Below are 13,834 nucleotides of genomic sequence, written 5' to 3'. Positions count from 1 at the left end.
TATTCCTGTCTATCTTACTTTCATTTCTAATGAGTATAGTGATACAATTGTATGTAAGCCTTTAAGTATCTAAGTAAATATGATATTATATCGAGTTATTAATTGCATAATGTTATGCAAGTTAAACTGTTATCGGTAGACAACCCAGAGATGTGTGGTGAGCTACACCCAAGCGCGATGCAGGTTCCGTACCATCTAGTTCCTAAAGTCGGGCTAATATTATAGATAAAATTTGACATCTGTCACTTTTTGCTACGAAATGTCAAAACAGTCTTTTTTTATTATTATTATTTAGTTTGTCTACAACTGTTACAACAACACATTTACAAAATTACAATATAATAAGTTTAAACTAATTGTACAGTCTATTACAGACAAACACAGCATGCATGAATATAAAATAATCGAACTTCTTCTCTTCGTCTTCTTTCGTTATTACTTCTTTAAATAATATTTTCAGTATATTAAAGTTAATCGATTTCGTAATTCTAATTGTGTGCTCTTCATAAGTTTTAGTAAATATGATATATTAAATCGGCCACACTTTACCACTATCACTTCTATTATATCAATATTCGTGTGTTGCATACAAAACATAAACTTAGAATTTTTACACTGATGTGGTTTAACAACTACTCTAACATACACACTGACAGTAGTGGCAACTGTACAAAACAGATAGCTATTCGCCATGGAATTGGTAGGTACTCCGTACAACGAAGTACTTAATAAATAAATATATTAGGACAAATCACACAGATTGAGCTAGCCCCAAAGTAAATTCGAGACTTGTGTTATGGGATACTTACTCAACGATACTATATTTTATAGCAAATACATATATAGATAAACATCCAAAACCCGGGCCAATCAGAAAAAGATCATTTTGCATCATGACCCGACCAAGGAACGAACACCGGGACCTCTCGGTTCAGGGGCAAACGCTTTACCACTGCGCCACCGAGGTCGTCATCCATGCTATTCGTATTTCCTATTATTAAGAACAGATGAAATTCGACCAAATGAAATAAGGAGCAAGCGGTTCATAGGATGGTAAGTGGTCACCGCTGCCTAGGAACAACTGCTATATTCAGGGTCAACACATTTGCGGCCTTCCAAAAGCTATCCTATGTAGATAATAATTAATTCTAATATTATAACTAACTACCTACATTTACATTCACACAGTAAAATTTAGTCTGTTAACAAAACCTCGATGTAAATATTCTACTGAACCCTAAAACAATAACGGAAATGCTAGACTAGATGACGTGGCACTCTGGGACATATGACGTCACAAGCGTACCTAAGCAAATGTCGCTGAAGGAGTTTCCGATTATAACATATTTAAATATTGGTTTTATTTGTTTGTCTCTATAAATATCCCCAGTTATTTACTTATATTTAGTTAGATATATTACTCAGAAAACATTTGATTGACCTTGGCAATGTACTTTGTTATATTACTGGAAAAATTATGTATAATAGTAGGTAAACCCTTCTCTTATCATAGGACCAACATTTTTTAAATGAGTTTCAACATTTCTTCGCAATAGTGGTCGATGTCGAAATATTGTAGTTTTTAGCTTTATGAAATAAGCACTGTAATGTAAATTTGACGCGAAAAAGTGGCTCATTGTTATATGGACATATTTATTCCATGTATGGTCCCGTAAACTGGGTCTATCTCATTTAAGTTTAACTCTCATATCGTCGGTTTTAGGTCTACAATGCACCAACATCCTAAATTAGGATATCGACAGATTGAAACAAAATACTGAGAAATATATAGAAACAAAATAATGAGACAGGAGGAAGGTATGTTTGTCCAGCTGTGGGGCCTGCTAAATTCCACCGACGCACATTCGCCATATGAAGCATAAATTTGCTGACCGCAGCTCCGCGCGCGGTAGTCTATGATGTCTCTGGACATCGAGAGATGAAGTTGTTCACATCTGCGGTTGCTGATCGAATAGTTTGTTACTTTTGGCTGCCCACTACTACTACTCTAAGTTCCTGTGCCTACCTGTTAAGCCCAGCAGTCGTTTTACTTCTAGGTACAAGAATATCTTAATCTTATTCTTAGTATTATTTCAAATTTCATCAAAATCAGTCCAGCGGTTTCATCAAAATCAAACCGCTGGACATACAGACTATCGATTTATATTGGATAAATATATGACATTTCAGTAAGGATGTCTGGGGCGCGGGTCGCGGATGGCGCAATGGTTCTCTGCGTGAGACGAGCCTTGTGATAAATCTTGTGTTGATCTCGATGTCTTATTTATGGTATAATTGTATTCATTCATGTTTCCTAGGGTTGACAGTTTCATTACAAACGCTTGGATTTATCCTCCAGTTATAAATAAATAGGATGGCTTCTAGAATCTACAAGCTAAAGGTAGAAGAAGCAGTTCATACCAATTAGAAAATCAGCTTTGTTCCACTCAATAGTTAGTCACTCCGGGCGTGTGGTTCCGCCCTAGAGAACCGCTACATATATATATCATACGCCAGGCGTCAAAGCCCCGAATGCTCCATAGAATGATGAAGAATTAGTGCAGAATTCACACTAATAGGCAAAGGTACTTTTATAATAAAGAGGTCCATTCGTAGGATCAGCAAGAAACTAATGTTGTTGTTTAACTATAGTACTTTTTCGTATGTATGCGACCTGTGTTACTTATACGCAGTGCCTTGCATCAGGGGCGTGTGATTCCCGTCCTGGAATATGATACGCCCTCTGCTATCTAGCATCCCGTAATATTATTAAGATCCTTCGCGGCACCACCCACACATTAGATACATTAACATTAACAAATTATGAAACGTTTCCAGCAAAAACGCTAGAATGCATTTCGATAAATTTTATAGGAGTCTATTAAACTTTGTTTAATTTGTCTATATTTTTATAAAACTAAAAGGTCTAATATCAATTATATGGGTAGCATACACTCATATCTAAAGCTTATATATTATCTGATACCTACCTAAAACGCTGTCCAAAAGATAGGCTGATTCTTATATCTTTTTATTTTGAATTCAAAACTTTGAGTGGCTGATTAGAGAAATATGCAACTAAAAATGGACCATAAGTTACGTTTTACCCGTGGATTGTCTCGTATAGTCTGTGGTACATTCACAGCCCTGCCGCTCACCCCAGCAGTGGGGCAAGGGCGGCTTGTCTCCCAATATGGCCGCGATGGCCGCCACATGGTCGCATATTTTTTATATACTTCACAGGCTTGTTTACGATATGTATTACGAAGGCAAACTCTTTACATGAAGAAATAACGAAGCAAGACACGATATGTCTTACGAATACGTGTTTCTATGCACACGTAATGGTAAACGACTCTAGATAATTATGTTTTTATTTAATTGCTAGCTGGACTCTTGAGAGCTCCAGGACTTTGAGGATAATCGGGATAGAAATAGGAGGATAAGAGATCATCCTCTGTTGAATTGGGGGCTGTGGTGTCGCGTAGCCTGGGGTCAACACTTGTGCCTGCCTAAATTTCATCTCACCGAATGGTTGAGGCGAGAAAGAGACACACTTAATTTTGATTTCAAAATTTTAGTTTTTGATTAGGTATACAAGTCGTAAGATTTCCAAGAGTACTAGGTACTTTTGGTATAAGAAAGAGTATAAGAAAAAGAAAATAAGAAATGTATGATAAATTCCAGATTTAAGAATTAATATTATATTACCTAAACTTTTTAGTATTTCACTATTATTTCAATTTCCATGTAGCGATGCATCATATCCCCACATAAACTGTTCACTAGTCAGTATAGGGTTGTCAGTTTAGCAATACATCAAGATGTCTGTCCAGCCGTGCGGTCGGGTCACCCGCAGTGTCGCAATTCGCGACCGCGCTTGCGACATGTGCCGTATCCCTTGCTTTCCGCCGCACATGGCCTGATCTTATTTGAGCTAACAACATCGTTTCGCATACATATTAGAAAACCTTGTATATATAACTATAACAGCTACAAACTTCGGTTCGGACGCAAATAAATATAAACAATACAAAGTGAGATAACTATGTCTTCTTCTAATTGTCGGAATGTAAATAAAACTAGTGATTCGAGGCTTCACTGGGATGATGTGTGCATAGGAAAGCAGTTTCCTACGCTTTCTACATTTCAATACTTCTTTGGTAGTGACAAAAAAAAACAGTTTTTGATTTCACTGTTAATTACCTGACAAATTTATTTATTCGCAAAATGTGAATCCGGCTACAGATAAAAATTAAACGATTGGACGCCATTTTGATAAAGGCTTTTAACGAGCGATTAATCACTTTCTCCTGGACAAGAGGAAAGTGAGAGTGAGTGGAGTGACTGTGACAAAGCGGTCGCCAGATCACGACCTGATAGATAACGGCTAGGATTTTACTAAATCGATATTACTTAATTACAATTTGCCACTATCTAAACTAATATTTAAAGATATATTACTACTTTTGTGCTAATAGCACCCTTCCTAATCCAAAATTAACCAATTTTATTGAAATTTGCCTTTATTTATATAGTTATGAGTACGGCGAAAGGGTTTTAATCCCAAGGAAGATACACGCTGGTGAAGTCGCGGGTAAAAGCTGAATTATAATAGAGCTGGGGATTTTCCCTGAAGTCCTCGAAGAAGATAAACCGTACTCTAAAGCACAAGGCAGAATCAATGGAGGAGGAAGAAGGAGATCTGTTTCCAGCAGTGCAGGTTTCCTCATGATATTTTGCTTCAGCGTGCTAGAGGTGATCTATGCTTGTAACCTACTAAACAGGAATCAGATTGATGTACAAACTCATGTGACACGAGTAGAATTGAAACACGGCACCATTCCATCCATCCCAGCCACCACCACCGCATGCTGTATTTATGTTTGTGTCAACCAGGATGACATTATTATAAATCTTGTCGGTCATTTTGTCATAATTTCTTAATCTCTTGTCGTACTTGGTGTTTATGTTTACATCTTACTTGGAAATAATTACCTATTTAAAAATATCTCGCCAAATTAAATACGAGGCCAGTAAATACTGCTGTAAGGACACTAGTACGGTTAGCTGCACATATACCTAAAAAAAATATTGCAAAATAGCCGCTATTACCATTTCAGAGCGGTCCATGCAGGGTGTCTTTACTTGCAGTTGACTGCACTATAGATAAGTAAACGATAATTTGCAATAATTCACAACGAAATGACGCGTATGATTCAGCAGAGACGTGTGGGCGCGGCCTTGCTTATCTGGTGACGGATCGCCGCAGCCTTTTGAGAATATCTCAGCATTTAGTTTTACATATTTCGATGTGCCAAAACTACTCGTATATATGCTTACATATATCTATTTTAAAGCACAATATAGATTTTGCGGTTTGTCTGATGTAAAAGTTGTTTGATGGAATATCGTATAATTTTCCGTCGCATAATTTCCCAATAAGAGTCACAGACGTTTTTGCAAATGAACAAACGGGTCACCTGACGGTAAGTGCTCACCGCTGCACAGAAACTATTGCAACAGGGGAGCGCTGCACTGCTGCTTAAGAATTCGGATACTCGTTTCTCGAAGTTCGGGTATAGAAGCAGGAAATCGTCATCTTTACATTTTTCTATATATTTAGAGGATATACGGTTATAATTCAAACATGTACTCGGTATACCGATTACGATAAGATGTAACTCCACAGCGTTACATACAAAATCTTGCAAATTACGAGTAATAATTATAAGCAATGTTTGGCAACGTTACTCATTCGACATGCAAATCGCGAGTGACTTTAATCCGCTCGTCTTAATTAAATGTCATATAATTATCATCAACACTTCAGTTTAAGCCGTATGATTGCTCTAGATAACACTGTCACAAATACTTTACACACAAAAGTAATTCAAATTCAAAATTTTTTATATACACATCACTTATTGACATTAAAATTAAATAATTATTAATAAACGTTACTTAAACAAAAGAGTAGTAAAAGTGGAAAACTGTAATAACATAAGTACTCATTATGGTCAAGCTAGACCAGCATCAATACTTCTGTTCTTTATTCCTGTGTTTTGTGATAATCCTGAACAATTAGGATGCACCTTCTAATACACCACTGCACAATTTCAGCACGAATAGACCTATGACATTCACATTTACCTGGCGAAGAAAACCTTTTTTTTATTTCCTCTAATATACAGCTCCAATTATAATGAAGAATGAAGATTGTTAAAAAGTTCGACCATTGACCTATTTGTTGTATCAATAAATGGTTCAATGGTCGAACTTTTAGCTAAAACAACATAACATTAAGATTCAAATTCATTAAGGTCAAATTTAACTTACTATACCTGGTAAAATATTTTTTACTAGTAATTTTTTACCATTAGTGTTTTACAGTAGTGACCATCATTATGATTACGGCTATTTAATACGGCGTCATGTCATGCGTCGTCTCCTTATTTGGTCGACCATTCTCAACACGGCTGCTGGCTGCAAGGAAAATGGTTTTCTAGAACTGCGGACGGCGAGTCTGCGCCCCTGACCTGTTTCATTAGCAAAGTCAGATGGTATTAACATAGTAATTAATTTGAATGAGTTTGGCATTCTCACTGCTTGATTAGTTTGTTTAAAAGGAAAATGTTTTAAAGAGTAGCCCTTGTAATAGAAAAGACTTCGATTGGATGACCTCATCTCATGGTGGATCAAATAATTAATATTTAGATGCCACTGCGCACTTGTTGACTAGAAAGAACTTGTTGTTTAGATCACCATCAACCAGGGAATGTTAGCAGTAACAGACTCGAGGAAAGAAAACATGTGATTCAAATGAACCAAATTTCATTCATCACTCATTTGATTCATCTCTATTTCTTTACATTCCCGTCACGTGGTTTATACATTGTTCGAAGATATTTTTGATACAGTTACATAGTTAGTTATCTAGCAGACGGTACGTGACACCGGTGCGTGCGCTTTCCTCGACTCGTGCGCACGCCGCGTCCGACGCACGTACGGGGCGCGGGCGCCGCCGTCAGGACGTGATCACGAGCATGGCGTAATAATGTTTGTTTACATTTATTATGATAGCCTTAAGGAATTAAATAAATAATAGTACAAACAGATTGAATTAGCCCCGAAGTAAGTTGATTTGTATTATGTGATAATTATGGAAGATTACTGGGGGCAAAAGATCGATCTGTCTGAAGAAGTCTTGAGGCCATTACTTATGGCATTCGATTCGGAACATTTGAGGGAATATTGACGTCATTTTGTGACATTTTATTACAGTGTTCTGTAATAAAATGTCACAAAATGACGCACTATGTTGATTGTGGATTCAATAGGACTCAAAATAAAGTGTCAGTGTCAGTGAATTTAAAAGAGAAAAGTTTTCTAGAGTTCAACTTGTGAATCGAAGAGAAAGAAAAAGTATTCGAGCATCTCAATGTGGCTTCAAAATAGGGAGGGTAAACTTTGGTTCATTTTGAATTAGATTCAAGATAAACATCAATTAGATAAAGTTTGCATTTCAAGTGCTTTTATTAACTACTATATTTTGCCCGAGGCTTCGCTCCCGTGGGAATTTTAAGATAAAATATATATAGTAATCTTAGAGAATGTACCTTTCTAATGGTGAAAGATTTTTTGAAATCGGTTCAGTAGTTTCGGAGATTACCCGCCTCAAACATACAGACTCACAAACGCTTACCTCTTTGTAATAATAGTATAGATTATTTGCCTTGCCTAGGTATACTGATAGCTAACATTTAAAGTAGGTACATAAAACTACATGAAAATCTCATAAGTTTTCAGATAATTGTAAAAACAAACGCAGAAGTTCGATTTACTTATTGATTTATTATTCACAATCTTTAAACAATAACACTCTCCAGAATACCTAAAAATAAACACAATCTCGTAATTTTATGAAAATATAGAACTTATAGTCTATTTACGGGTACTAATTACCTGCTATAACCCGCCATATATGAGCATTTAAGTTGGCGCGTTAGTCCACGAAGCCCACGCGTGGGCGTGGTGACGTCATCGCGCTGGGCTGCCTTGTATGGCGGTGCAGCCTCCGACTTGTGAATGAACCATTCAATATATTGTTTCTGATATAATAACTATTTTGCATTCATGCTGAGGGAGGCGAATGGGGAATAATGTTAGATCGAGTCGGTAAGTAAATAAATCAGACGCAGTGTATTATCTTGTGCATTAACTATTAACAAAGTGTGAGTAAAAATCTGTCTGTAAGAAATACTGGTCTGGTGCATATTCTATCCTGGGATAACTTACTTTCTCCCAGTTATAGTTTAGATGTTTGTTATGAGTGAATATATTTTTGGTAAAATATACATTTTAACACATGAAGGCCTTGGTGTAAAACCTTGGAACTAATAATGTAAAAACTTGGAAATAAATAATGTGGAACCTTGTCATCTATTTCAGCCGCCAGAACAGCAGTACTTGTATTTTTGTTCTTCTGGTTTGAAGGGTGAAAGTAGCTACTGTAGCCAAAGATACTAGGAAACAAATTCGACCACCCGCATCTGAAACCTTAGATGTTGCAGACGTCCACAGTCTGCGATGACCTCAGCATCAGATGGTTAGTATGCCTGCTTGCTATACGTGTATTAAACCAATACAGGGAAACCCAGTTCTAAAAATATGCAATTTAAATACACCAAACCAAACGTGTCTCGCTTCCTTATATCTTAATTTACACAAACCGTAAGTTACCGCGTTCAGCTTTCGTCCATATTTGCCAGGCGTGGGCTGGCCCCTAGCGATGTGGTTTACTTGATCGCGCAGACACCGCTGCGTCTAGGATACCTCCCACTGCAAGTCTAATAAATAACCTAGTGATATCATTGAGGATCTCTGACATACCAACACCTTGGAGTGATAAATGTTTTGTAGATATTCACTGAGAAATTCACGCGCATTGACGGCAGTCTTCATGGCTGTGACATAACAAACTCCAGGGATCCAGCCTGCGCAACAGTAACGCCCTACAAATTACCTAGGGAATAAACGACTGGCCATCTGTTCCCGCCCGGGCTTGGCAGAAGAGACAAACCCAAATCAAATCATTTTGACACCGCATTCACCCAAAGAGTTCTAGTTTGACGTTGTAAAGGATATGCGTGACAATGATCTGAGTATAGGTGAAGTGAAGCTAAGTGGAGAAGAAAAAGTAGAAAAGTGAACCCTCTCACACTCTCGTGAACCTGGTTTCTTTTTGCTGCCACCTTGAAGCCCAAGGCCCGTGTAAAAATAATAATAATAATAATAAGCCCGCAGGGCAGCTTGTGGCGAGCTGTTGGGGAGTAGCGACCCCACGGACCGGAGTGCTCCCAGGGGAGGCCCCTGTTCCTCACCTTCGCCTTCCTTCCCCAAGGTCGGAGTGGAAACCGAGAGGTAACAGGACCCCTACCTCTGGCTTGCCTTCACCGGCCGGCCAGAGTGGAGTCGCGAGAGCTATATGCTCGAAGGGTGGAAGTGTAAAATGTCATAACGCCGGGGGCGTCTGACTGGATCACCATGATTTCGCGCCCCGCAGACTCACCTCTCTACACCCTTAGCCGCCCACACCAATGTTGCCCCTTTGGCGCCAATCGCGGCGACTGATTTGAGGGGCCCATCCAGTGAGCGGCGAGTCACCACCTGCCACTGAATAGTCAGTTATCATGATTATGGCAGGTGACCGAACTCTTTGCAATAGCCCATTCTCAGTCCATCCAAATTTCATTCTATAGACCAGTTCTTCTATCCATTATTCTGCAATAGTTTACACTCCCGCCGAGACCTGCTCATGGGCATATCATTTTATTGGTATATCCGCGAGCGGGTTTTGGCGGGAGACCTACACAACATCAAAACTCTCCAAAGGGCCTCTACGTATTGGATCCATATCCCCACGCAAGCCTATCATAGGACCGGACTTAGTGCCGTGAATTTATAAAAGGAGATACATAATAATAATAAACATGTCGTATAGTTCGCAAATTTCTATCTTCAGGCTCATAATTTCTTTTTCCTTTTCAATGGGTTACGTTTGGCCACGAGCTCGCGTATCCAATAAAACTCCTCAAACTTAATTTTGAGTGAAATATAAAAACCCAATATAATAATAATAATAAATATATTAGGACAAAAATGGGATACTAACTCAACGATACTATATTTTATAACAAATACATATATAAATAAACATCCAAGACAATCAGAAAAAGATAATTTTCCATCATGACCCGACCGGGGATCGAACCCGGGACCTCTCGGTTCAGAGGCAAGCACTTTACCACTGCGCCACCGAGGTCGTCAAAAAAGATAAATCATAAAATAAAGATTCGGCTGTAATTTTACCACCGGTCGTCTACCTCACATTAACCCTCTTTATGAATGTTGGTGTTGTACCAGGCAGGCAGGCGTCAGCCAGCAGTCAAGGCTGTTCATCACCTAGTCGCCTCGCACGATATCCACGCGAGGGAATGGATATGGTGTATAACCTACCTAATGACATTTAAACTTTACTTTTAAGATGTAGAATAATAAACGTGTTGTTTATTGATAGACATATTACAGCCTGGACATAAACTAAATACAAATCGTAAAATAAAATGATCAATATATCATTTAGGTTTCCACAATACTATAAATCTTCAATCAGTAAACTATTTTAAAGCCTAATTGAATATTGATAGTTATATGTGGGCCACAAACTGGATTAAATTGATGGATGACATATACATATAAAAAAATTCATATGTATGTATATATTAATCAACTATGTGATTTGTCCATATATGTATATTTATATATTTAATTTAAAGAAAAGCTTTAGTAAATATCATTGATTATCACATTTGTTACTATTACATAAAAACGTATTTTAGCTTGTATTTGTTATTTATGCTTTATCTGTAACTAGCATTTGCCCGCGGCTTCGCCCGCGTTCATCTCGTGCGTCCACTCGCAACCTATTATTGTCAATATCTCGTGTTCTAAGCAACGTATCGCGATGAAACCAACTTAGACCATCTACTTTGAAAACAACATTAAATTTCATCAAGTAATTTTCGCGTGATGCGCGCACAAACATATAGACAGACAAAAAATATATATATTTGGCTTTTATTAGTCCACATACTTATATAGTCCATATATAGTACATAAAAAACCCTCATAATTATTTTTCTTTATACAGACAGACATAGCCCACTTACAGTTTTATTAGTAAACATCTAATAGAGAATAACTAAAAATATATAGATTTTTTTTATATTCATATAACTAGGTAACTATATATAAATGCTAAACATTATTCATGTTTTGAGATTGTCTGCATGTATATTGAAACAAATTACAAGTGTTTTCCGATAATGATCGCCTTGTAGGTCTGTTTATAATAACTTGTAACTGTCTATTATATAATAATTAAGAGCCATTTGATTGCTCCAATTAAAAGTCTATGTACATCAATTCAATGGGAGAAAAAACATATGTAATATCATACACAATGTTTCCATGGTCGAGAAGCGCGGGTCGGTTATTACATTAGAACTAACTTTTGTTAAGTATTCTTACTGGACAAGACTACAACGTCTACAACTACAACAATAATCACCTAATCAAAATTAAAGTCTAATTTTCTATTAGACTTTAATATGACTTTTCCACGGCATACTCTAAATTGAACAATATATACCAAAGCTACAAACTACTCTTCTTCATAGTCGTATTCCTCATGACTGAGGGTTGTTCAGGGTCATTACAGAGAATTAAACACACGTAACAACTTTTTTTACGTTATTAATGGAGTGATTTGCCATTGCCTTCTCCATTTCACACACACAAGTTAATAATCAACGAGTGTGCAGGTTTCCTCACGATGTTTTTCCTTCACCGGAATCAAGTGGTGGTCGATGAAAAAAAACTGCTATACATGAGTCAGATTGGTATACAAACGCATGTGGCACGAGTAGGACTCGAACCTGGGACCTTTCGATCCACAGGCGGGAGTCTTAACCTTTACACCACTACTGCTTCAAACTACTAGCATTTCATAATAACCACTACTAAGAAGAAATGCCATATGAAACTCATTTAAACAGTGTTGGTCCCTATCATGTCAGAAGGGCACGATAGAATAACATTTAGTACAAAATGGCGGACTGACGGACGGAAGGATATAGCATTTTAGGAAACGCTACCACAGATTGCAAGAAAGATATTACCTATCAATACATTACGCATTATTTATCATTTACATTGTGATTCAGAATCGATATTATTTCCTTGTGGCGCCTACGCATGTTGATGCAAATTGACATCAGTCAGATCGGCAATATAATAATCATTTTTACGACCGTACACTCGACAACAGTCAACGAACTCAACTCATTCCATATTCGTCTCTATTACTCCCGCATAAAGGTTACGTAGGGCTCAAGAAGCTGGTTGTACTATTATTTAACTAATTTGTGCAATGAATTATTGGTATATTGGGGTACTAAAGTTTGTTCTATAAAATGATAGGTATATCTATTAAATAAACTACTTAATAAGAATTTGAAAATGAAGTTCTAAAAATTAAATATAGTATGTTGCAACTATTACCAACCGATTGTTTAAAAAAGGTCTATTATGTTTTCAACTTAAGATATTTTCATTTATTTATACAGAAACAAAATCACGGGAGCGTGTGGAGTGATCCTTATTTTAGGGCGGAAACTACACGCACAGATTTCTATCACAATATGTCTATAATAATGAATATAAAATCGCATTTTGCCCCTTTATTTTATGTCTAAATTCAATATACAATTCTCTCTTATAGTCGTGTTCCTCATGGCTGAAGGTCGCGGCCATCATGTGGAATGTAACACACAACGACTTCCTAGGCAATGTTAATGGAGCGAATTGCCATTGCCTTCTCCATCTCACGCACCAGCTGATAAAACATGTGGTACATTAAGTGACATCAATTCATGTGGCACAAGTTGACTTCGAACAATGATACGGATCACAAGCGGTGGTGACCACTGCGCCATCACCACCTCAGTCTCCACATGTATTTATTCTATCTGTTATCCCATGTTCAGTCAAAAGCACAACAAGCTACACAAACTCATTGCAAATTCGTCCGTAATACCACGGCATAAAGATCCAAACAAGGTATCTTGAGATGTGATTGACTGTACTAAAGAAACGGCAGTTGAGGTTTTTATCAACTATTTTTTGGTTAAATAATCCTCACTCGACCAATACTGGGGCTATTAATCCATTTGAAAAGAAGGCTTATCAATAAATAACACACTTAAGGCAATTAGAAAGAGACGCATTCTCGGGAGATAGCTTATCTCGCACGAAAGCCTTCGGGGATATGGGGGGAGGGGCAGGAGACTGCATGCGAGGCGTGACTCCAGGGTTGGCACGTTCGGGAACCATCAGTTTCTTACGTCGACTGTCTGTTTGTATTCAAGATTTTGTAATCATTTTCTGATTAATTGGGATAAGAGCACTAAGTATATTTGGGCCAAGCCAAATGGAAAAGACGTTGATGTTGGTAAAGTTGCAGTAAAAAACAAACGAATAATTAACGTAGGTAAACAATTAAGAAAGGATTTGACCGATGCGAGTGTGGTAATTATACAACAAACACATAAAGAATATGAAGCTTGAAAACCTTACTTGTTTTGAGTAGTATCAAGTTTGAGTAGTAGTAGTAACCAATGCTAAACATCTTCAGCTTTCCCACAACTGCGCAATGTCATCCCTGGCGCTCCAGGCTGCGCATAAGCAAGGCTCCGCGCCGAGCCCTCAGTGA

The sequence above is a fragment of the Plodia interpunctella genome, chromosome 13 (assembly GCF_027563975.2).
Source record: "Plodia interpunctella isolate USDA-ARS_2022_Savannah chromosome 13, ilPloInte3.2, whole genome shotgun sequence".
Classification (NCBI taxonomy): Eukaryota; Metazoa; Arthropoda; class Insecta; order Lepidoptera; family Pyralidae; genus Plodia; species Plodia interpunctella.
This window is presented reverse-complemented; position numbering follows the sequence as displayed.